General features: G+C 46.1%; 10 non-coding genes across 10 annotated transcripts; all 10 read left to right on the top strand.

Annotated features, from left to right (window-relative positions):
* Window positions 1–996: 996 nt before the first annotated feature.
* On the top strand, window positions 997–1,187 carry LOC130326252 (U2 spliceosomal RNA). Its single transcript, XR_008870900.1, has one exon. It is a non-coding gene; the product is annotated as a U2 spliceosomal RNA (small nuclear RNA).
* A 2,081-nt stretch (window positions 1,188–3,268) lies between these two features.
* Window positions 3,269–3,459, top strand: LOC130326251 (U2 spliceosomal RNA). The gene has a single exon (XR_008870899.1). It is a non-coding gene; the product is annotated as a U2 spliceosomal RNA (small nuclear RNA).
* Window positions 3,460–5,545: 2,086 nt separating this feature from the next.
* On the top strand, window positions 5,546–5,736 carry LOC130326250 (U2 spliceosomal RNA). The gene has a single exon (XR_008870898.1). It is a non-coding gene; the product is annotated as a U2 spliceosomal RNA (small nuclear RNA).
* Window positions 5,737–7,824: 2,088 nt separating this feature from the next.
* On the top strand, window positions 7,825–8,015 carry LOC130326249 (U2 spliceosomal RNA). Its single transcript, XR_008870897.1, has one exon. It is a non-coding gene; the product is annotated as a U2 spliceosomal RNA (small nuclear RNA).
* Window positions 8,016–10,057: 2,042 nt separating this feature from the next.
* Window positions 10,058–10,248, top strand: LOC130326248 (U2 spliceosomal RNA). Its single transcript, XR_008870896.1, has one exon. It is a non-coding gene; the product is annotated as a U2 spliceosomal RNA (small nuclear RNA).
* A 2,083-nt stretch (window positions 10,249–12,331) lies between these two features.
* On the top strand, window positions 12,332–12,522 carry LOC130326246 (U2 spliceosomal RNA). The gene has a single exon (XR_008870895.1). It is a non-coding gene; the product is annotated as a U2 spliceosomal RNA (small nuclear RNA).
* Window positions 12,523–14,612: 2,090 nt separating this feature from the next.
* LOC130326260 (U2 spliceosomal RNA) lies at window positions 14,613–14,803 on the top strand. The gene has a single exon (XR_008870907.1). It is a non-coding gene; the product is annotated as a U2 spliceosomal RNA (small nuclear RNA).
* Window positions 14,804–16,896: 2,093 nt separating this feature from the next.
* LOC130326259 (U2 spliceosomal RNA) lies at window positions 16,897–17,087 on the top strand. The gene has a single exon (XR_008870906.1). It is a non-coding gene; the product is annotated as a U2 spliceosomal RNA (small nuclear RNA).
* A 2,086-nt stretch (window positions 17,088–19,173) lies between these two features.
* Window positions 19,174–19,364, top strand: LOC130326257 (U2 spliceosomal RNA). The gene has a single exon (XR_008870905.1). It is a non-coding gene; the product is annotated as a U2 spliceosomal RNA (small nuclear RNA).
* A 2,071-nt stretch (window positions 19,365–21,435) lies between these two features.
* On the top strand, window positions 21,436–21,626 carry LOC130326256 (U2 spliceosomal RNA). Its single transcript, XR_008870904.1, has one exon. It is a non-coding gene; the product is annotated as a U2 spliceosomal RNA (small nuclear RNA).
* Window positions 21,627–22,931: the final 1,305 nt, after the last annotated feature.

Raw genomic sequence — 22,931 nt, 5'->3', positions numbered from 1 at the left:
AGAAAAACGTAAAAAAACGTGAAAAAAAAGTAAGGGGAAGAGAAGGGAAAAAAAGGTGGAAATGGGTTTAAAAGTGATTTCGGCGGAGAAATATATATATATATATATATATATATATATATACGCGCACACACACACATATATATAAACGTATTCTCCGTTGAGATATTGCAGCCGCTGCTGTGTCCAGGCCCAGGAGCCTTAGCACTGTGCTGTGATGTCACTCAATACCACTGACATCACTAGGTGTAAACAACATCTCTCCTTTGCTGTGTATGTGACTATGGAGCTGTTTGGTGATGTCGTCTATTATGGCCTTCATAGAAGCAACAGGAGATTGTTGCATCCATCTAGAACCCTCAGAACTACAGTGCTATGATGTCACTCACTTCCACAGGCCTTGCAGAGTGTAAACAACAACAACCCAGCTTTGTTGTGTATGTAACCATAGGGATTTGTGATGTCACCTAGAACCTTCACAGCAGCGACAGCTTTATGAGGAGCATCAGCACTGCTCTGCCTGAGCAGAACCATCACCGCCATAGGTTGTCAAATAACCCGGGTTTAACCCACACAGGTAAGTCCAATGGGGTGCAGGCATGTCCTCTATGCTTACAGCTTCCCGTGGGTGTTGGTTTGATACCGTTTGGGGACAGCCAAGGAGGCATCTGCAGGCAACAAAGGTAGGTGTGTGCTTGTGTGTGTGTTTCCTATGCAGATCCTAAGCCCAGTGTCACATGCAAGTAGGAGGAGTAAGAAGGGTTCCTGGCAAATCCGGGTTATGGATTGCATTTAAAAAGGCCCCGTGGGAGTGCAATGGGCCCCTGTCTTGCTGCTTAGCAATAATGGTATGGGTTTAGGTTCTGCTGTGTGTACTGGTGGTTGACTGCCCCCCAGCCCAGAGTGTGCATGGAAAATTGTCTGGCAGCCTCCCTGACAGCAAGCAGTGATAGTGCCCATGAAGGGGACCTTGTTGGGCCCGCCCCTTTCACGGTTATCGCTTCTCGGCCTTTTGGCTAAGATCAAGTGTAGTATCTGTTCTTATCAGTTTAATATCTGATACGTCCCCTATCTGGGGACCATATATTAAATGGATTTTTGAGAACGGGGGCCGATTTCGAAGCTTGCTTCCGTCGCCCTATGCATTGACCCGATATGGCAGTATCTTCGGGTACAGTGCACCACCCCCTTACAGGGTTAAAAAGAAAGATTCCTACTTTCATTGCTACCTGCTTGCTGGCTAGCCAGCTAGCCAGCCCTGTGGGCCTTGCTGCTGCTGCTGCTGCAGCCAAAAAACAAAAGGTGGTGCTGCTGCTGCTTCTGCTTCTGCTTGTGTCTGGCCGCTGTTGGAGCGTCCAGGCACAGGACTTCTGCTGCTGCTGACTAAATGGCCTCCTTAATTGGATCATTTGAGTAGCCAGCACACCTGTGCAGGTAGGGCATGACATGATAGGCAGCTGCCTTGATAGCGGGTGGGTGCTGAATGTTCCTAATTGACAAAATAAGATTAATGCTTATGAAGAAATATAAAATCTCATCCCTTCCCCAATATCGCGCCACACCCCTACCCCTTAATTCCCTGGTTGAACTTGATGGACATATGTCTTTTTTCGACCGTACTAACTATGTAACTATGTAACATAACATGGGGGGGGGGGTCTCCTGGCTGTTCACACAGGTGTGTCATTGCTGTACATTGACCATGCATTGCTTCTGTGGTATTGCAAAGGCAAAGACAAATGCTTCCAGCCATCCATTGCACTAATGGATTGGTCATCAGCTGGCTGTCTATGTCCCGCATCAATATAGACCAAAGTACAGAGGGTTAGGCTATGCTATTGTGCACCTACCTGATGCATCAGAAGGTGCGAGGCCCTTGCTAAATTCTGTGCACAGACTTTGAGATCTATGCTTTAGACTGTATCTAAACCTGCTCCAACATGGACTGACATTCTGGCCTACTTTCAGCCGATGCGACTTGTCTGTCGCTGAACAGTCGCTTTTTATGTATTCAGCACCTATGTATAATGTTGTAAAAATGCTCTAGAAGCTAAAGTCGCAGAAATGTCACACATATTTGGCCTGCAACTTTCTGTGCGACAAATTCAGACAGGAAAAATCAGTATAAATCCTTAGAAAATTATCCCCCAGTGTCTCCATCTGCTGGCGGTATTGAATAAGCATTGCTGCACTGATGGGGTATGCATTAGACGAAAAAAAAGAAGAAAAAGAAGAATAATACGCCCAGAAAAGAGGCGAAAAGGAGAAAAACGTAAAAAAACGTGAAAAAAAAGTAAGAGGAAGAGAAGGGAAAAAAAGGTGGAAATGGGTTTAAAAGTGATTTCGGCGGAGAAATATATATATATATATATATATATATATATATATATATATACGCGCACACACACACATATATATAAACGTATTCTCCGTTGAGATATTGCAGCCGCTGCTGTGTCCAGGCCCAGGAGCCTTAGCACTGTGCTGTGATGTCACTCAATACCACTGACATCACTAGGTGTAAACAACATCTCTCCTTTGCTGTGTATGTGACTATGGAGCTGTTTGGTGATGTCGTCTATTATGGCCTTCATAGAAGCAACAGGAGATTGTTGCATCCATCTAGAACCCTCAGAACTACAGTGCTATGATGTCACTCACTTCCACAGGCCTTGCAGAGTGTAAACAACAACAACCCAGCTTTGTTGTGTATGTAACCATAGGGATTTGTGATGTCACCTAGAACCTTCACAGCAGCGACAGCTTTATGAGGAGCATCAGCACTGCTCTGCCTGAGCAGAACCATCACCGCCATAGGTTGTCAAATAACCCGGGTTTAACCCACACAGGTAAGTCCAATGGGGTGCAGGCATGTCCTCTATGCTTACAGCTTCCCGTGGGTGTTGGTTTGATACCGTTTGGGGACAGCCAAGGAGGCATCTGCAGGCAACAAAGGTAGGTGTGTGCTTGTGTGTGTGTTTCCTATGCAGATCCTAAGCCCAGTGTCACATGCAAGTAGGAGGAGTAAGAAGGGTTCCTGGCAAATCCGGGTTATGGATTGCATTTAAAAAGGCCCCGTGGGAGTGCAATGGGCCCCTGTCTTGCTGCTTAGCAATAATGGTATGGGTTTAGGTTCTGCTGTGTGTACTGGTGGTTGACTGCCCCCCAGCCCAGAGTGTGCATGGAAAATTGTCTGGCAGCCTCCCTGACAGCAAGCAGTGATAGTGCCCATGAAGGGGACCTTGTTGGGCCCGCCCCTTTCACGGTTATCGCTTCTCGGCCTTTTGGCTAAGATCAAGTGTAGTATCTGTTCTTATCAGTTTAATATCTGATACGTCCCCTATCTGGGGACCATATATTAAATGGATTTTTGAGAACGGGGGCCGATTTCGAAGCTTGCTTCCGTCGCCCTATGCATTGACCCGATATGGCAGTATCTTCGGGTACAGTGCACCACCCCCTTACAGGGTTAAAAAGAAAGATTCCTACTTTCATTGCTACCTGCTTGCTGGCTAGCCAGCTAGCCAGCCCTGTGGGCCTTGCTGCTGCTGCTGCTGCAGCCAAAAAACAAAAGGTGGTGCTGCTGCTGCTTCTGCTTCTGCTTGTGTCTGGCCGCTGTTGGAGCGTCCAGGCACAGGACTTCTGCTGCTGCTGACTAAATGGCCTCCTTAATTGGATCATTTGAGTAGCCAGCACACCTGTGCAGGTAGGGCATGACATGATAGGCAGCTGCCTTGATAGCGGGTGGGTGCTGAATGTTCCTAATTGACAAAATAAGATTAATGCTTATGAAGAAATATAAAATCTCATCCCTTCCCCAATATCGCGCCACACCCCTACCCCTTAATTCCCTGGTTGAACTTGATGGACATATGTCTTTTTTCGACCGTACTAACTATGTAACTATGTAACATAACATGGGGGGGGGGGGTCTCCTGGCTGTTCACACAGGTGTGTCATTGCTGTACATTGACCATGCATTGCTTCTGTGGTATTGCAAAGGCAAAGACAAATGCTTCCAGCCATCCATTGCACTAATGGATTGGTCATCAGCTGGCTGTCTATGTCCCGCATCAATATAGACCAAAGTACAGAGGGTTAGGCTATGCTATTGTGCACCTACCTGATGCATCAGAAGGTGCGAGGCCCTTGCTAAATTCTGTGCACAGACTTTGAGATCTATGCTTTAGACTGTATCTAAACCTGCTCCAACATGGACTGACATTCTGGCCTACTTTCAGCCGATGCGACTTGTCTGTCGCTGAACAGTCGCTTTTTATGTATTCAGCACCTATGTATAATGTTGTAAAAATGCTCTAGAAGCTAAAGTCGCAGAAATGTGACACATATTTGGCCTGCAACTTTCTGTGCGACAAATTCAGACAGGAAAAATCAGTATAAATCCTTAGAAAATTATCCCCCAGTGTCTCCATCTGCTGGCGGTATTGAATAAGCATTGCTGCACTGATGGGGTATGCATTAGACGAAAAAAAAGAAGAAAAAGAAGAATAATACGCCCAGAAAAGAGGCGAAAAGGAGAAAAACGTAAAAAAACGTGAAAAAAAAGTAAGAGGAAGAGAAGGGAAAAAAAGGTGGAAATGGGTTTAAAAGTGATTTCGGCGGAGAAATATATATATATATATATATATATATATATATATATATATATATACGCGCACACACACACATATATATAAACGTATTCTCCGTTGAGATATTGCAGCCGCTGCTGTGTCCAGGCCCAGGAGCCTTAGCACTGTGCTGTGATGTCACTCAATACCACTGACATCACTAGGTGTAAACAACATCTCTCCTTTGCTGTGTATGTGACTATGGAGCTGTTTGGTGATGTCGTCTATTATGGCCTTCATAGAAGCAACAGGAGATTGTTGCATCCATCTACAACCCTCAGAACTACAGTGCTATGATGTCACTCACTTCCACAGGCCTTGCAGAGTGTAAACAACAACAACCCAGCTTTGTTGTGTATGTAACCATAGGGATTTGTGATGTCACCTAGAACCTTCACAGCAGCGACAGCTTTATGAGGAGCATCAGCACTGCTCTGCCTGAGCAGAACCATCACCGCCATAGGTTGTCAAATAACCCGGGTTTAACCCACACAGGTAAGTCCAATGGGGTGCAGGCATGTCCTCTATGCTTACAGCTTCCCGTGGGTGTTGGTTTGATACCGTTTGGGGACAGCCAAGGAGGCATCTGCAGGCAACAAAGGTAGGTGTGTGCTTGTGTGTGTGTTTCCTATGCAGATCCTAAGCCCAGTGTCACATGCAAGTAGGAGGAGTAAGAAGGGTTCCTGGCAAATCCGGGTTATGGATTGCATTTAAAAAGGCCCCGTGGGAGTGCAATGGGCCCCTGTCTTGCTGCTTAGCAATAATGGTATGGGTTTAGGTTCTGCTGTGTGTACTGGTGGTTGACTGCCCCCCAGCCCAGAGTGTGCATGGAAAATTGTCTGGCAGCCTCCCTGACAGCAAGCAGTGATAGTGCCCATGAAGGGGACCTTGTTGGGCCCGCCCCTTTCACGGTTATCGCTTCTCGGCCTTTTGGCTAAGATCAAGTGTAGTATCTGTTCTTATCAGTTTAATATCTGATACGTCCCCTATCTGGGGACCATATATTAAATGGATTTTTGAGAACGGGGGCCGATTTCGAAGCTTGCTTCCGTCGCCCTATGCATTGACCCGATATGGCAGTATCTTCGGGTACAGTGCACCACCCCCTTACAGGGTTAAAAAGAAAGATTCCTACTTTCATTGCTACCTGCTTGCTGGCTAGCCAGCTAGCCAGCCCTGTGGGCCTTGCTGCTGCTGCTGCTGCAGCCAAAAAACAAAAGGTGGTGCTGCTGCTGCTTCTGCTTCTGCTTGTGTCTGGCCGCTGTTGGAGCGTCCAGGCACAGGACTTCTGCTGCTGCTGACTAAATGGCCTCCTTAATTGGATCATTTGAGTAGCCAGCACACCTGTGCAGGTAGGGCATGACATGATAGGCAGCTGCCTTGATAGCGGGTGGGTGCTGAATGTTCCTAATTGACAAAATAAGATTAATGCTTATGAAGAAATATAAAATCTCATCCCTTCCCCAATATCGCGCCACACCCCTACCCCTTAATTCCCTGGTTGAACTTGATGGACATATGTCTTTTTTCGACCGTACTAACTATGTAACTATGTAACATAACATGGGGGGGGGGGGGGGGTCTCCTGGCTGTTCACACAGGTGTGTCATTGCTGTACATTGACCATGCATTGCTTCTGTGGTATTGCAAAGGCAAAGACAAATGCTTCCAGCCATCCATTGCACTAATGGATTGGTCATCAGCTGGCTGTCTATGTCCCGCATCAATATAGACCAAAGTACAGAGGGTTAGGCTATGCTATTGTGCACCTACCTGATGCATCAGAAGGTGCGAGGCCCTTGCTAAATTCTGTGCACAGACTTTGAGATCTATGCTTTAGACTGTATCTAAACCTGCTCCAACATGGACTGACATTCTGGCCTACTTTCAGCCGATGCGACTTGTCTGTCGCTGAACAGTCGCTTTTTATGTATTCAGCACCTATGTATAATGTTGTAAAAATGCTCTAGAAGCTAAAGTCGCAGAAATGTCACACATATTTGGCCTGCAACTTTCTGTGCGACAAATTCAGACAGGAAAAATCAGTATAAATCCTTAGAAAATTATCCCCCAGTGTCTCCATCTGCTGGCGGTATTGAATAAGCATTGCTGCACTGATGGGGTATGCATTAGACGAAAAAAAAGAAGAAAAAGAAGAATAATACGCCCAGAAAAGAGGCGAAAAGGAGAAAAACGTAAAAAAACGTGAAAAAAAAGTAAGAGGAAGAGAAGGGAAAAAAAGGTGGAAATGGGTTTAAAAGTGATTTCGGCGGAGAAATATATATATATATATATATATATATATATATATATATATATACGCGCACACACACACATATATATAAACGTATTCTCCGTTGAGATATTGCAGCCGCTGCTGTGTCCAGGCCCAGGAGCCTTAGCACTGTGCTGTGATGTCACTCAATACCACTGACATCACTAGGTGTAAACAACATCTCTCCTTTGCTGTGTATGTGACTATGGAGCTGTTTGGTGATGTCGTCTATTATGGCCTTCATAGAAGCAACAGGAGATTGTTGCATCCATCTAGAACCCTCAGAACTACAGTGCTATGATGTCACTCACTTCCACAGGCCTTGCAGAGTGTAAACAACAACAACCCAGCTTTGTTGTGTATGTAACCATAGGGATTTGTGATGTCACCTAGAACCTTCACAGCAGCGACAGCTTTATGAGGAGCATCAGCACTGCTCTGCCTGAGCAGAACCATCACCGCCATAGGTTGTCAAATAACCCGGGTTTAACCCACACAGGTAAGTCCAATGGGGTGCAGGCATGTCCTCTATGCTTACAGCTTCCCGTGGGTGTTGGTTTGATACCGTTTGGGGACAGCCAAGGAGGCATCTGCAGGCAACAAAGGTAGGTGTGTGCTTGTGTGTGTGTTTCCTATGCAGATCCTAAGCCCAGTGTCACATGCAAGTAGGAGGAGTAAGAAGGGTTCCTGGCAAATCCGGGTTATGGATTGCATTTAAAAAGGCCCCGTGGGAGTGCAATGGGCCCCTGTCTTGCTGCTTAGCAATAATGGTATGGGTTTAGGTTCTGCTGTGTGTACTGGTGGTTGACTGCCCCCCAGCCCAGAGTGTGCATGGAAAATTGTCTGGCAGCCTCCCTGACAGCAAGCAGTGATAGTGCCCATGAAGGGGACCTTGTTGGGCCCGCCCCTTTCACGGTTATCGCTTCTCGGCCTTTTGGCTAAGATCAAGTGTAGTATCTGTTCTTATCAGTTTAATATCTGATACGTCCCCTATCTGGGGACCATATATTAAATGGATTTTTGAGAACGGGGGCCGATTTCGAAGCTTGCTTCCGTCGCCCTATGCATTGACCCGATATGGCAGTATCTTCGGGTACAGTGCACCACCCCCTTACAGGGTTAAAAAGAAAGATTCCTACTTTCATTGCTACCTGCTTGCTGGCTAGCCAGCTAGCCAGCCCTGTGGGCCTTGCTGCTGCTGCTGCTGCTGCTTCTGCTTCTGCTTGTGTCTGGCCGCTGTTGGAGCGTCCAGGCACAGGACTTCTGCTGCTGCTGACTAAATGGCCTCCTTAATTGGATCATTTGAGTAGCCAGCACACCTGTGCAGGTAGGGCATGACATGATAGGCAGCTGCCTTGATAGCGGGTGGGTGCTGAATGTTCCTAATTGACAAAATAAGATTAATGCTTATGAAGAAATATAAAATCTCATCCCTTCCCCAATATCGCGCCACACCCCTACCCCTTAATTCCCTGGTTGAACTTGATGGACATATGTCTTTTTTCGACCGTACTAACTATGTAACTATGTAACATAACATGGGGGGGGGGGTCTCCTGGCTGTTCACACAGGTGTGTCATTGCTGTACATTGACCATGCATTGCTTCTGTGGTATTGCAAAGGCAAAGACAAATGCTTCCAGCCATCCATTGCACTAATGGATTGGTCATCAGCTGGCTGTCTATGTCCCGCATCAATATAGACCAAAGTACAGAGGGTTAGGCTATGCTATTGTGCACCTACCTGATGCATCAGAAGGTGCGAGGCCCTTGCTAAATTCTGTGCACAGACTTTGAGATCTATGCTTTAGACTGTATCTAAACCTGCTCCAACATGGACTGACATTCTGGCCTACTTTCAGCCGATGCGACTTGTCTGTCGCTGAACAGTCGCTTTTTATGTATTCAGCACCTATGTATAATGTTGTAAAAATGCTCTAGAAGCTAAAGTCGCAGAAATGTCACACATATTTGGCCTGCAACTTTCTGTGCGACAAATTCAGACAGGAAAAATCAGTATAAATCCTTAGAAAATTATCCCCCAGTGTCTCCATCTGCTGGCGGTATTGAATAAGCATTGCTGCACTGATGGGGTATGCATTAGACGAAAAAAAAGAAGAAAAAGAAGAATAATACGCCCAGAAAAGAGGCGAAAAGGAGAAAAACGTAAAAAAACGTGAAAAAAAAGTAAGGGGAAGAGAAGGGAAAAAAAGGTGGAAATGGGTTTAGAAGTGATTTCGGCGGAGAAATATATATATATATATATATATATATATATACGCGCACACACACACATATATATAAACGTATTCTCCGTTGAGATATTGCAGCCGCTGCTGTGTCCAGGCCCAGGAGCCTTAGCACTGTGCTGTGATGTCACTCAATACCACTGACATCACTAGGTGTAAACAACATCTCTCCTTTGCTGTGTATGTGACTATGGAGCTGTTTGGTGATGTCGTCTATTATGGCCTTCATAGAAGCAACAGGAGATTGTTGCATCCATCTAGAACCCTCAGAACTACAGTGCTATGATGTCACTCACTTCCACAGGCCTTGCAGAGTGTAAACAACAACAACCCAGCTTTGTTGTGTATGTAACCATAGGGATTTGTGATGTCACCTAGAACCTTCACAGCAGCGACAGCTTTATGAGGAGCATCAGCACTGCTCTGCCTGAGCAGAACCATCACCGCCATAGGTTGTCAAATAACCCGGGTTTAACCCACACAGGTAAGTCCAATGGGGTGCAGGCATGTCCTCTATGCTTACAGCTTCCCGTGGGTGTTGGTTTGATACCGTTTGGGGACAGCCAAGGAGGCATCTGCAGGCAACAAAGGTAGGTGTGTGCTTGTGTGTGTGTTTCCTATGCAGATCCTAAGCCCAGTGTCACATGCAAGTAGGAGGAGTAAGAAGGGTTCCTGGCAAATCCGGGTTATGGATTGCATTTAAAAAGGCCCCGTGGGAGTGCAATGGGCCCCTGTCTTGCTGCTTAGCAATAATGGTATGGGTTTAGGTTCTGCTGTGTGTACTGGTGGTTGACTGCCCCCCAGCCCAGAGTGTGCATGGAAAATTGTCTGGCAGCCTCCCTGACAGCAAGCAGTGATAGTGCCCATGAAGGGGACCTTGTTGGGCCCGCCCCTTTCACGGTTATCGCTTCTCGGCCTTTTGGCTAAGATCAAGTGTAGTATCTGTTCTTATCAGTTTAATATCTGATACGTCCCCTATCTGGGGACCATATATTAAATGGATTTTTGAGAACGGGGGCCGATTTCGAAGCTTGCTTCCGTCGCCCTATGCATTGACCCGATATGGCAGTATCTTCGGGTACAGTGCACCACCCCCTTACAGGGTTAAAAAGAAAGATTCCTACTTTCATTGCTACCTGCTTGCTGGCTAGCCAGCTAGCCAGCCCTGTGGGCCTTGCTGCTGCTGCTGCTGCAGCCAAAAAACAAAAGGTGGTGCTGCTGCTGCTTCTGCTTCTGCTTGTGTCTGGCCGCTGTTGGAGCGTCCAGGCACAGGACTTCTGCTGCTGCTGACTAAATGGCCTCCTTAATTGGATCATTTGAGTAGCCAGCACACCTGTGCAGGTAGGGCATGACATGATAGGCAGCTGCCTTGATAGCGGGTGGGTGCTGAATGTTCCTAATTGACAAAATAAGATTAATGCTTATGAAGAAATATAAAATCTCATCCCTTCCCCAATATCGCGCCACACCCCTACCCCTTAATTCCCTGGTTGAACTTGATGGACATATGTCTTTTTTCGACCGTACTAACTATGTAACTATGTAACATAACATGGGGGGGGGGGTCTCCTGGCTGTTCACACAGGTGTGTCATTGCTGTACATTGACCATGCATTGCTTCTGTGGTATTGCAAAGGCAAAGACAAATGCTTCCAGCCATCCATTGCACTAATGGATTGGTCATCAGCTGGCTGTCTATGTCCCGCATCAATATAGACCAAAGTACAGAGGGTTAGGCTATGCTATTGTGCACCTACCTGATGCATCAGAAGGTGCGAGGCCCTTGCTAAATTCTGTGCACAGACTTTGAGATCTATGCTTTAGACTGTATCTAAACCTGCTCCAACATGGACTGACATTCTGGCCTACTTTCAGCCGATGCGACTTGTCTGTCGCTGAACAGTCGCTTTTTATGTATTCAGCACCTATGTATAATGTTGTAAAAATGCTCTAGAAGCTAAAGTCGCAGAAATGTCACACATATTTGGCCTGCAACTTTCTGTGCGACAAATTCAGACAGGAAAAATCAGTATAAATCCTTAGAAAATTATCCCCCAGTGTCTCCATCTGCTGGCGGTATTGAATAAGCATTGCTGCACTGATGGGGTATGCATTAGACGAAAAAAAAGAAGAAAAAGAAGAATAATACGCCCAGAAAAGAGGCGAAAAGGAGAAAAACGTAAAAAAACGTGAAAAAAAAGTAAGAGGAAGAGAAGGGAAAAAAAGGTGGAAATGGGTTTAAAAGTGATTTCGGCGGAGAAATATATATATATATATATATATATATATATATATATATATATACGCGCACACACACACATATATATAAACGTATTCTCCGTTGAGATATTGCAGCCGCTGCTGTGTCCAGGCCCAGGAGCCTTAGCACTGTGCTGTGATGTCACTCAATACCACTGACATCACTAGGTGTAAACAACATCTCTCCTTTGCTGTGTATGTGACTATGGAGCTGTTTGGTGATGTCGTCTATTATGGCCTTCATAGAAGCAACAGGAGATTGTTGCATCCATCTAGAACCCTCAGAACTACAGTGCTATGATGTCACTCACTTCCACAGGCCTTGCAGAGTGTAAACAACAACAACCCAGCTTTGTTGTGTATGTAACCATAGGGATTTGTGATGTCACCTAGAACCTTCACAGCAGCGACAGCTTTATGAGGAGCATCAGCACTGCTCTGCCTGAGCAGAACCATCACCGCCATAGGTTGTCAAATAACCCGGGTTTAACCCACACAGGTAAGTCCAATGGGGTGCAGGCATGTCCTCTATGCTTACAGCTTCCCGTGGGTGTTGGTTTGATACCGTTTGGGGACAGCCAAGGAGGCATCTGCAGGCAACAAAGGTAGGTGTGTGCTTGTGTGTGTGTTTCCTATGCAGATCCTAAGCCCAGTGTCACATGCAAGTAGGAGGAGTAAGAAGGGTTCCTGGCAAATCCGGGTTATGGATTGCATTTAAAAAGGCCCCGTGGGAGTGCAATGGGCCCCTGTCTTGCTGCTTAGCAATAATGGTATGGGTTTAGGTTCTGCTGTGTGTACTGGTGGTTGACTGCCCCCCAGCCCAGAGTGTGCATGGAAAATTGTCTGGCAGCCTCCCTGACAGCAAGCAGTGATAGTGCCCATGAAGGGGACCTTGTTGGGCCCGCCCCTTTCACGGTTATCGCTTCTCGGCCTTTTGGCTAAGATCAAGTGTAGTATCTGTTCTTATCAGTTTAATATCTGATACGTCCCCTATCTGGGGACCATATATTAAATGGATTTTTGAGAACGGGGGCCGATTTCGAAGCTTGCTTCCGTCGCCCTATGCATTGACCCGATATGGCAGTATCTTCGGGTACAGTGCACCACCCCCTTACAGGGTTAAAAAGAAAGATTCCTACTTTCATTGCTACCTGCTTGCTGGCTAGCCAGCTAGCCAGCCCTGTGGGCCTTGCTGCTGCTGCTGCTGCAGCCAAAAAACAAAAGGTGGTGCTGCTGCTGCTTCTGCTTCTGCTTGTGTCTGGCCGCTGTTGGAGCGTCCAGGCACAGGACTTCTGCTGCTGCTGACTAAATGGCCTCCTTAATTGGATCATTTGAGTAGCCAGCACACCTGTGCAGGTAGGGCATGACATGATAGGCAGCTGCCTTGATAGCGGGTGGGTGCTGAATGTTCCTAATTGACAAAATAAGATTAATGCTTATGAAGAAATATAAAATCTCATCCCTTCCCCAATATCGCGCCACACCCCTACCCCTTAATTCCCTGGTTGAACTTGATGGACATATGTCTTTTTTCGACCGTACTAACTATGTAACTATGTAACATAACATGGGGGGGGGGGGTCTCCTGGCTGTTCACACAGGTGTGTCATTGCTGTACATTGACCATGCATTGCTTCTGTGGTATTGCAAAGGCAAAGACAAATGCTTCCAGCCATCCATTGCACTAATGGATTGGTCATCAGCTGGCTGTCTATGTCCCGCATCAATATAGACCAAAGTACAGAGGGTTAGGCTATGCTATTGTGCACCTACCTGATGCATCAGAAGGTGCGAGGCCCTTGCTAAATTCTGTGCACAGACTTTGAGATCTATGCTTTAGACTGTATCTAAACCTGCTCCAACATGGACTGACATTCTGGCCTACTTTCAGCCGATGCGACTTGTCTGTCGCTGAACAGTCGCTTTTTATGTATTCAGCACCTATGTATAATGTTGTAAAAATGCTCTAGAAGCTAAAGTCGCAGAAATGTGACACATATTTGGCCTGCAACTTTCTGTGCGACAAATTCAGACAGGAAAAATCAGTATAAATCCTTAGAAAATTATCCCCCAGTGTCTCCATCTGCTGGCGGTATTGAATAAGCATTGCTGCACTGATGGGGTATGCATTAGACGAAAAAAAAGAAGAAAAAGAAGAATAATACGCCCAGAAAAGAGGCGAAAAGGAGAAAAACGTAAAAAAACGTGAAAAAAAAGTAAGAGGAAGAGAAGGGAAAAAAAGGTGGAAATGGGTTTAAAAGTGATTTCGGCGGAGAAATATATATATATATATATATATATATATATATATATATATATATATATACGCGCACACACACACATATATATAAACGTATTCTCCGTTGAGATATTGCAGCCGCTGCTGTGTCCAGGCCCAGGAGCCTTAGCACTGTGCTGTGATGTCACTCAATACCACTGACATCACTAGGTGTAAACAACATCTCTCCTTTGCTGTGTATGTGACTATGGAGCTGTTTGGTGATGTCGTCTATTATGGCCTTCATAGAAGCAACAGGAGATTGTTGCATCCATCTACAACCCTCAGAACTACAGTGCTATGATGTCACTCACTTCCACAGGCCTTGCAGAGTGTAAACAACAACAACCCAGCTTTGTTGTGTATGTAACCATAGGGATTTGTGATGTCACCTAGAACCTTCACAGCAGCGACAGCTTTATGAGGAGCATCAGCACTGCTCTGCCTGAGCAGAACCATCACCGCCATAGGTTGTCAAATAACCCGGGTTTAACCCACACAGGTAAGTCCAATGGGGTGCAGGCATGTCCTCTATGCTTACAGCTTCCCGTGGGTGTTGGTTTGATACCGTTTGGGGACAGCCAAGGAGGCATCTGCAGGCAACAAAGGTAGGTGTGTGCTTGTGTGTGTGTTTCCTATGCAGATCCTAAGCCCAGTGTCACATGCAAGTAGGAGGAGTAAGAAGGGTTCCTGGCAAATCCGGGTTATGGATTGCATTTAAAAAGGCCCCGTGGGAGTGCAATGGGCCCCTGTCTTGCTGCTTAGCAATAATGGTATGGGTTTAGGTTCTGCTGTGTGTACTGGTGGTTGACTGCCCCCCAGCCCAGAGTGTGCATGGAAAATTGTCTGGCAGCCTCCCTGACAGCAAGCAGTGATAGTGCCCATGAAGGGGACCTTGTTGGGCCCGCCCCTTTCACGGTTATCGCTTCTCGGCCTTTTGGCTAAGATCAAGTGTAGTATCTGTTCTTATCAGTTTAATATCTGATACGTCCCCTATCTGGGGACCATATATTAAATGGATTTTTGAGAACGGGGGCCGATTTCGAAGCTTGCTTCCGTCGCCCTATGCATTGACCCGATATGGCAGTATCTTCGGGTACAGTGCACCACCCCCTTACAGGGTTAAAAAGAAAGATTCCTACTTTCATTGCTACCTGCTTGCTGGCTAGCCAGCTAGCCAGCCCTGTGGGCCTTGCTGCTGCTGCTGCTGCAGCCAAAAAACAAAAGGTGGTGCTGCTGCTGCTTCTGCTTCTGCTTGTGTCTGGCCGCTGTTGGAGCGTCCAGGCACAGGACTTCTGCTGCTGCTGACTAAATGGCCTCCTTAATTGGATCATTTGAGTAGCCAGCACACCTGTGCAGGTAGGGCATGACATGATAGGCAGCTGCCTTGATAGCGGGTGGGTGCTGAATGTTCCTAATTGACAAAATAAGATTAATGCTTATGAAGAAATATAAAATCTCATCCCTTCCCCAATATCGCGCCACACCCCTACCCCTTAATTCCCTGGTTGAACTTGATGGACATATGTCTTTTTTCGACCGTACTAACTATGTAACTATGTAACATAACATGGGGGGGGGGGGGGGGGTCTCCTGGCTGTTCACACAGGTGTGTCATTGCTGTACATTGACCATGCATTGCTTCTGTGGTATTGCAAAGGCAAAGACAAATGCTTCCAGCCATCCATTGCACTAATGGATTGGTCATCAGCTGGCTGTCTATGTCCCGCATCAATATAGACCAAAGTACAGAGGGTTAGGCTATGCTATTGTGCACCTACCTGATGCATCAGAAGGTGCGAGGCCCTTGCTAAATTCTGTGCACAGACTTTGAGATCTATGCTTTAGACTGTATCTAAACCTGCTCCAACATGGACTGACATTCTGGCCTACTTTCAGCCGATGCGACTTGTCTGTCGCTGAACAGTCGCTTTTTATGTATTCAGCACCTATGTATAATGTTGTAAAAATGCTCTAGAAGCTAAAGTCGCAGAAATGTCACACATATTTGGCCTGCAACTTTCTGTGCGACAAATTCAGACAGGAAAAATCAGTATAAATCCTTAGAAAATTATCCCCCAGTGTCTCCATCTGCTGGCGGTATTGAATAAGCATTGCTGCACTGATGGGGTATGCATTAGACGAAAAAAAAGAAGAAAAAGAAGAATAATACGCCCAGAAAAGAGGCGAAAAGGAGAAAAACGTAAAAAAACGTGAAAAAAAAGTAAGAGGAAGAGAAGGGAAAAAAAGGTGGAAATGGGTTTAAAAGTGATTTCGGCGGAGAAATATATATATATATATATATATATATATATATATATATATATATATACGCGCACACACACACATATATATAAACGTATTCTCCGTTGAGATATTGCAGCCGCTGCTGTGTCCAGGCCCAGGAGCCTTAGCACTGTGCTGTGATGTCACTCAATACCACTGACATCACTAGGTGTAAACAACATCTCTCCTTTGCTGTGTATGTGACTATGGAGCTGTTTGGTGATGTCGTCTATTATGGCCTTCATAGAAGCAACAGGAGATTGTTGCATCCATCTAGAACCCTCAGAACTACAGTGCTATGATGTCACTCACTTCCACAGGCCTTGCAGAGTGTAAACAACAACAACCCAGCTTTGTTGTGTATGTAACCATAGGGATTTGTGATGTCACCTAGAACCTTCACAGCAGCGACAGCTTTATGAGGAGCATCAGCACTGCTCTGCCTGAGCAGAACCATCACCGCCATAGGTTGTCAAATAACCCGGGTTTAACCCACACAGGTAAGTCCAATGGGGTGCAGGCATGTCCTCTATGCTTACAGCTTCCCGTGGGTGTTGGTTTGATACCGTTTGGGGACAGCCAAGGAGGCATCTGCAGGCAACAAAGGTAGGTGTGTGCTTGTGTGTGTGTTTCCTATGCAGATCCTAAGCCCAGTGTCACATGCAAGTAGGAGGAGTAAGAAGGGTTCCTGGCAAATCCGGGTTATGGATTGCATTTAAAAAGGCCCCGTGGGAGTGCAATGGGCCCCTGTCTTGCTACTTAGCAATAATGGTATGGGTTTAGGTTCTGCTGTGTGTACTGGTGGTTGACTGCCCCCCAGCCCAGAGTGTGCATGGAAAATTGTCTGGCAGCCTCCCTGACAGCAAGCAGTGATAGTGCCCATGAAGGGGACCTTGTTGGGCCCGCCCCTTTCACGGTTATCGCTTCTCGGCCTTTTGGCTAAGATCAAGTGTAGTATCTGTTCTTATCAGTTTAATATCTGATACGTCCCCTATCTGGGGACCATATATTAAATGGATTTTTGAGAACGGGGGCCGATTTCGAAGCTTGCTTCCGTCGCCCTATGCATTGACCCGATATGGCAGTATCTTCGGGTACAGTGCACCACCCCCTTACAGGGTTAAAAAGAAAGATTCCTACTTTCATTGCTACCTGCTTGCTGGCTAGCCAGCTAGCCAGCCCTGTGGGCCTTGCTGCTGCTGCTGCAGCCAAAAAACAAAAGGTGGTGCTGCTGCTGCTTCTGCTTCTGCTTGTGTCTGGCCGCTGTTGGAGCGTCCAGGCACAGGACTTCTGCTGCTGCTGACTAAATGGCCTCCTTAATTGGATCATTTGAGTAGCCAGCACACCTGTGCAGGTAGGGCATGACATGATAGGCAGCTGCCTTGATAGCGGGTGGGTGCTGAATGTTCCTAATTGACAAAATAAGATTAATGCTTATGAAGAAATATAAAATCTCATCCCTTCCCCAATATCGCGCCACACCCCTACCCCTTAATTCCCTGGTTGAACTTGATGGACATATGTCTTTTTTCGACCGTACTAACTATGTAACTATGTAACATAACATGGGGGGGGGGGGGTCTCCTGGCTGTTCACACAGGTGTGTCATTGCTGTACATTGACCATGCATTGCTTCTGTGGTATTGCAAAGGCAAAGACAAATGCTTCCAGCCATCCATTGCACTAATGGATTGGTCATCAGCTGGCTGTCTATGTCCCGCATCAATATAGACCAAAGTACAGAGGGTTAGGCTATGCTATTGTGCACCTACCTGATGCATCAGAAGGTGCGAGGCCCTTGCTAAATTCTGTGCACAGACTTTGAGATCTATGCTTTAGACTGTATCTAAACCTGCTCCAACATGGACTGACATTCTGGCCTACTTTCAGCCGATGCGACTTGTCTGTCGCTGAACAGTCGCTTTTTATGTATTCAGCACCTATGTATAATGTTGTAAAAATGCTCTAGAAGCTAAAGTCGCAGAAATGTCACACATATTTGGCCTGCAACTTTCTGTGCGACAAATTCAGACAGGAAAAATCAGTATAAATCCTTAGAAAATTATCCCCCAGTGTCTCCATCTGCTGGCGGTATTGAATAAGCATTGCTGCACTGATGGGGTATGCATTAGACGAAAAAAAAGAAGAAAAAGAAGAATAATACGCCCAGAAAAGAGGCGAAAAGGAGAAAAACGTAAAAAAACGTGAAAAAAAAGTAAGAGGAAGAGAAGGGAAAAAAAGGTGGAAATGGGTTTAAAAGTGATTTCGGCGGAGAAATATATATATATATATATATATATATATATATATATATATATATATACGCGCACACACACACATATATATAAACGTATTCTCCGTTGAGATATTGCAGCCGCTGCTGTGTCCAGGCCCAGGAGCCTTAGCACTGTGCTGTGATGTCACTCAATACCACTGACATCACTAGGTGTAAACAACATCTCTCCTTTGCTGTGTATGTGACTATGGAGCTGTTTGGTGATGTCGTCTATTATGGCCTTCATAGAAGCAACAGGAGATTGTTGCATCCATCTACAACCCTCAGAACTACAGTGCTATGATGTCACTCACTTCCACAGGCCTTGCAGAGTGTAAACAACAACAACCCAGCTTTGTTGTGTATGTAACCATAGGGATTTGTGATGTCACCTAGAACCTTCACAGCAGCGACAGCTTTATGAGGAGCATCAGCACTGCTCTGCCTGAGCAGAACCATCACCGCCATAGGTTGTCAAATAACCCGGGTTTAACCCACACAGGTAAGTCCAATGGGGTGCAGGCATGTCCTCTATGCTTACAGCTTCCCGTGGGTGTTGGTTTGATACCGTTTGGGGACAGCCAAGGAGGCATCTGCAGGCAACAAAGGTAGGTGTGTGCTTGTGTGTGTGTTTCCTATGCAGATCCTAAGCCCAGTGTCACATGCAAGTAGGAGGAGTAAGAAGGGTTCCTGGCAAATCCGGGTTATGGATTGCATTTAAAAAGGCCCCGTGGGAGTGCAATGGGCCCCTGTCTTGCTGCTTAGCAATAATGGTATGGGTTTAGGTTCTGCTGTGTGTACTGGTGGTTGACTGCCCCCCAGCCCAGAGTGTGCATGGAAAATTGTCTGGCAGCCTCCCTGACAGCAAGCAGTGATAGTGCCCATGAAGGGGACCTTGTTGGGCCCGCCCCTTTCACGGTTATCGCTTCTCGGCCTTTTGGCTAAGATCAAGTGTAGTATCTGTTCTTATCAGTTTAATATCTGATACGTCCCCTATCTGGGGACCATATATTAAATGGATTTTTGAGAACGGGGGCCGATTTCGAAGCTTGCTTCCGTCGCCCTATGCATTGACCCGATATGGCAGTATCTTCGGGTACAGTGCACCACCCCCTTACAGGGTTAAAAAGAAAGATTCCTACTTTCATTGCTACCTGCTTGCTGGCTAGCCAGCTAGCCAGCCCTGTGGGCCTTGCTGCTGCTGCTGCTGCAGCCAAAAAACAAAAGGTGGTGCTGCTGCTGCTTCTGCTTCTGCTTGTGTCTGGCCGCTGTTGGAGCGTCCAGGCACAGGACTTCTGCTGCTGCTGACTAAATGGCCTCCTTAATTGGATCATTTGAGTAGCCAGCACACCTGTGCAGGTAGGGCATGACATGATAGGCAGCTGCCTTGATAGCGGGTGGGTGCTGAATGTTCCTAATTGACAAAATAAGATTAATGCTTATGAAGAAATATAAAATCTCATCCCTTCCCCAATATCGCGCCACACCCCTACCCCTTAATTCCCTGGTTGAACTTGATGGACATATGTCTTTTTTCGACCGTACTAACTATGTAACTATGTAACATAACATGGGGGGGGGGGGGGGGGTCTCCTGGCTGTTCACACAGGTGTGTCATTGCTGTACATTGACCATGCATTGCTTCTGTGGTATTGCAAAGGCAAAGACAAATGCTTCCAGCCATCCATTGCACTAATGGATTGGTCATCAGCTGGCTGTCTATGTCCCGCATCAATATAGACCAAAGTACAGAGGGTTAGGCTATGCTATTGTGCACCTACCTGATGCATCAGAAGGTGCGAGGCCCTTGCTAAATTCTGTGCACAGACTTTGAGATCTATGCTTTAGACTGTATCTAAACCTGCTCCAACATGGACTGACATTCTGGCCTACTTTCAGCCGATGCGACTTGTCTGTCGCTGAACAGTCGCTTTTTATGTATTCAGCACCTATGTATAATGTTGTAAAAATGCTCTAGAAGCTAAAGTCGCAGAAATGTCACACATATTTGGCCTGCAACTTTCTGTGCGACAAATTCAGACAGGAAAAATCAGTATAAATCCTTAGAAAATTATCCCCCAGTGTCTCCATCTGCTGGCGGTATTGAATAAGCATTGCTGCACTGATGGGGTATGCATTAGACGAAAAAAAAGAAGAAAAAGAAGAATAATACGCCCAGAAAAGAGGCGAAAAGGAGAAAAACGTAAAAAAACGTGAAAAAAAAGTAAGAGGAAGAGAAGGGAAAAAAAGGTGGAAATGGGTTTAAAAGTGATTTCGGCGGAGAAATATATATATATATATATATATATACGCGCACACACACACATATATATAAACGTATTCTCCGTTGAGATATTGCAGCCGCTGCTGTGTCCAGGCCCAGGAGCCTTAGCACTGTGCTGTGATGTCACTCAATACCACTGACATCACTAGGTGTAAACAACATCTCTCCTTTGCTGTGTATGTGACTATGGAGCTGTTTGGTGATGTCGTCTATTATGGCCTTCATAGAAGCAACAGGAGATTGTTGCATCCATCTAGAACCCTCAGAACTACAGTGCTATGATGTCACTCACTTCCACAGGCCTTGCAGAGTGTAAACAACAACAACCCAGCTTTGTTGTGTATGTAACCATAGGGATTTGTGATGTCACCTAGAACCTTCACAGCAGCGACAGCTTTATGAGGAGCATCAGCACTGCTCTGCCTGAGCAGAACCATCACCGCCATAGGTTGTCAAATAACCCGGGTTTAACCCACACAGGTAAGTCCAATGGGGTGCAGGCATGTCCTCTATGCTTACAGCTTCCCGTGGGTGTTGGTTTGATACCGTTTGGGGACAGCCAAGGAGGCATCTGCAGGCAACAAAGGTAGGTGTGTGCTTGTGTGTGTGTTTCCTATGCAGATCCTAAGCCCAGTGTCACATGCAAGTAGGAGGAGTAAGAAGGGTTCCTGGCAAATCCGGGTTATGGATTGCATTTAAAAAGGCCCCGTGGGAGTGCAATGGGCCCCTGTCTTGCTACTTAGCAATAATGGTATGGGTTTAGGTTCTGCTGTGTGTACTGGTGGTTGACTGCCCCCCAGCCCAGAGTGTGCATGGAAAATTGTCTGGCAGCCTCCCTGACAGCAAGCAGTGATAGTGCCCATGAAGGGGACCTTGTTGGGCCCGCCCCTTTCACGGTTATCGCTTCTCGGCCTTTTGGCTAAGATCAAGTGTAGTATCTGTTCTTATCAGTTTAATATCTGATACGTCCCCTATCTGGGGACCATATATTAAATGGATTTTTGAGAACGGGGGCCGATTTCGAAGCTTGCTTCCGTCGCCCTATGCATTGACCCGATATGGCAGTATCTTCGGGTACAGTGCACCACCCCCTTACAGGGTTAAAAAGAAAGATTCCTACTTTCATTGCTACCTGCTTGCTGGCTAGCCAGCTAGCCAGCCCTGTGGGCCTTGCTGCTGCTGCTGCAGCCAAAAAACAAAAGGTGGTGCTGCTGCTGCTTGTGCTTCTGCTTGTGTCTGGCCGCTGTTGGAGCGTCCAGGCACAGGACTTCTGCTGCTGCTGACTAAATGGCCTCCTTAATTGGATCATTTGAGTAGCCAGCACACCTGTGCAGGTAGGGCATGACATGATAGGCAGCTGCCTTGATAGCGGGTGGGTGCTGAATGTTCCTAATTGACAAAATAAGATTAATGCTTATGAAGAAATATAAAATCTCATCCCTTCCCCAATATCGCGCCACACCCCTACCCCTTAATTCCCTGGTTGAACTTGATGGACATATGTCTTTTTTCGACCGTACTAACTATGTAACTATGTAACATAACATGGGGGGGGGGGGGGGTCTCCTGGCTGTTCACACAGGTGTGTCATTGCTGTACATTGACCATGCATTGCTTCTGTGGTATTGCAAAGGCAAAGACAAATGCTTCCAGCCATCCATTGCACTAATGGATTGGTCATCAGCTGGCTGTCTATGTCCCGCATCAATATAGACCAAAGTACAGAGGGTTAGGCTATGCTATTGTGCACCTACCTGATGCATCAGAAGGTGCGAGGCCCTTGCTAAATTCTGTGCACAGACTTTGAGATCTATGCTTTAGACTGTATCTAAACCTGCTCCAACATGGACTGACATTCTGGCCTACTTTCAGCCGATGCGACTTGTCTGTCGCTGAACAGTCGCTTTTTATGTATTCAGCACCTATGTATAATGTTGTAAAAATGCTCTAGAAGCTAAAGTCGCAGAAATGTCACACATATTTGGCCTGCAACTTTCTGTGCGACAAATTCAGACAGGAAAAATCAGTATAAATCCTTAGAAAATTATCCCCCAGTGTCTCCATCTGCTGGCGGTATTGAATAAGCATTGCTGCACTGATGGGGTATGCATTAGACGAAAAAAAAGAAGAAAAAGAAGAATAATACGCCCAGAAAAGAGGCGAAAAGGAGAAAAACGTAAAAAAACGTGAAAAAAAAGTAAGAGGAAGAGAAGGGAAAAAAAGGTGGAAATGGGTTTAAAAGTGATTTCGGCGGAGAAATATATATATATATATATATATATATATATATATACGCGCACACACACACATATATATAAACGTATTCTCCGTTGAGATATTGCAGCCGCTGCTGTGTCCAGGCCCAGGAGCCTTAGCACTGTGCTGTGATGTCACT

Source organism: Hyla sarda, unplaced genomic scaffold (assembly GCF_029499605.1).
Source record: "Hyla sarda isolate aHylSar1 unplaced genomic scaffold, aHylSar1.hap1 scaffold_2824, whole genome shotgun sequence".
NCBI classification, from domain to species: domain Eukaryota; kingdom Metazoa; phylum Chordata; class Amphibia; order Anura; family Hylidae; genus Hyla; species Hyla sarda.
The sequence above is the reverse complement of the archived record's forward strand: the minus strand, read 5'-3'. Positions and strand labels throughout refer to the sequence as shown.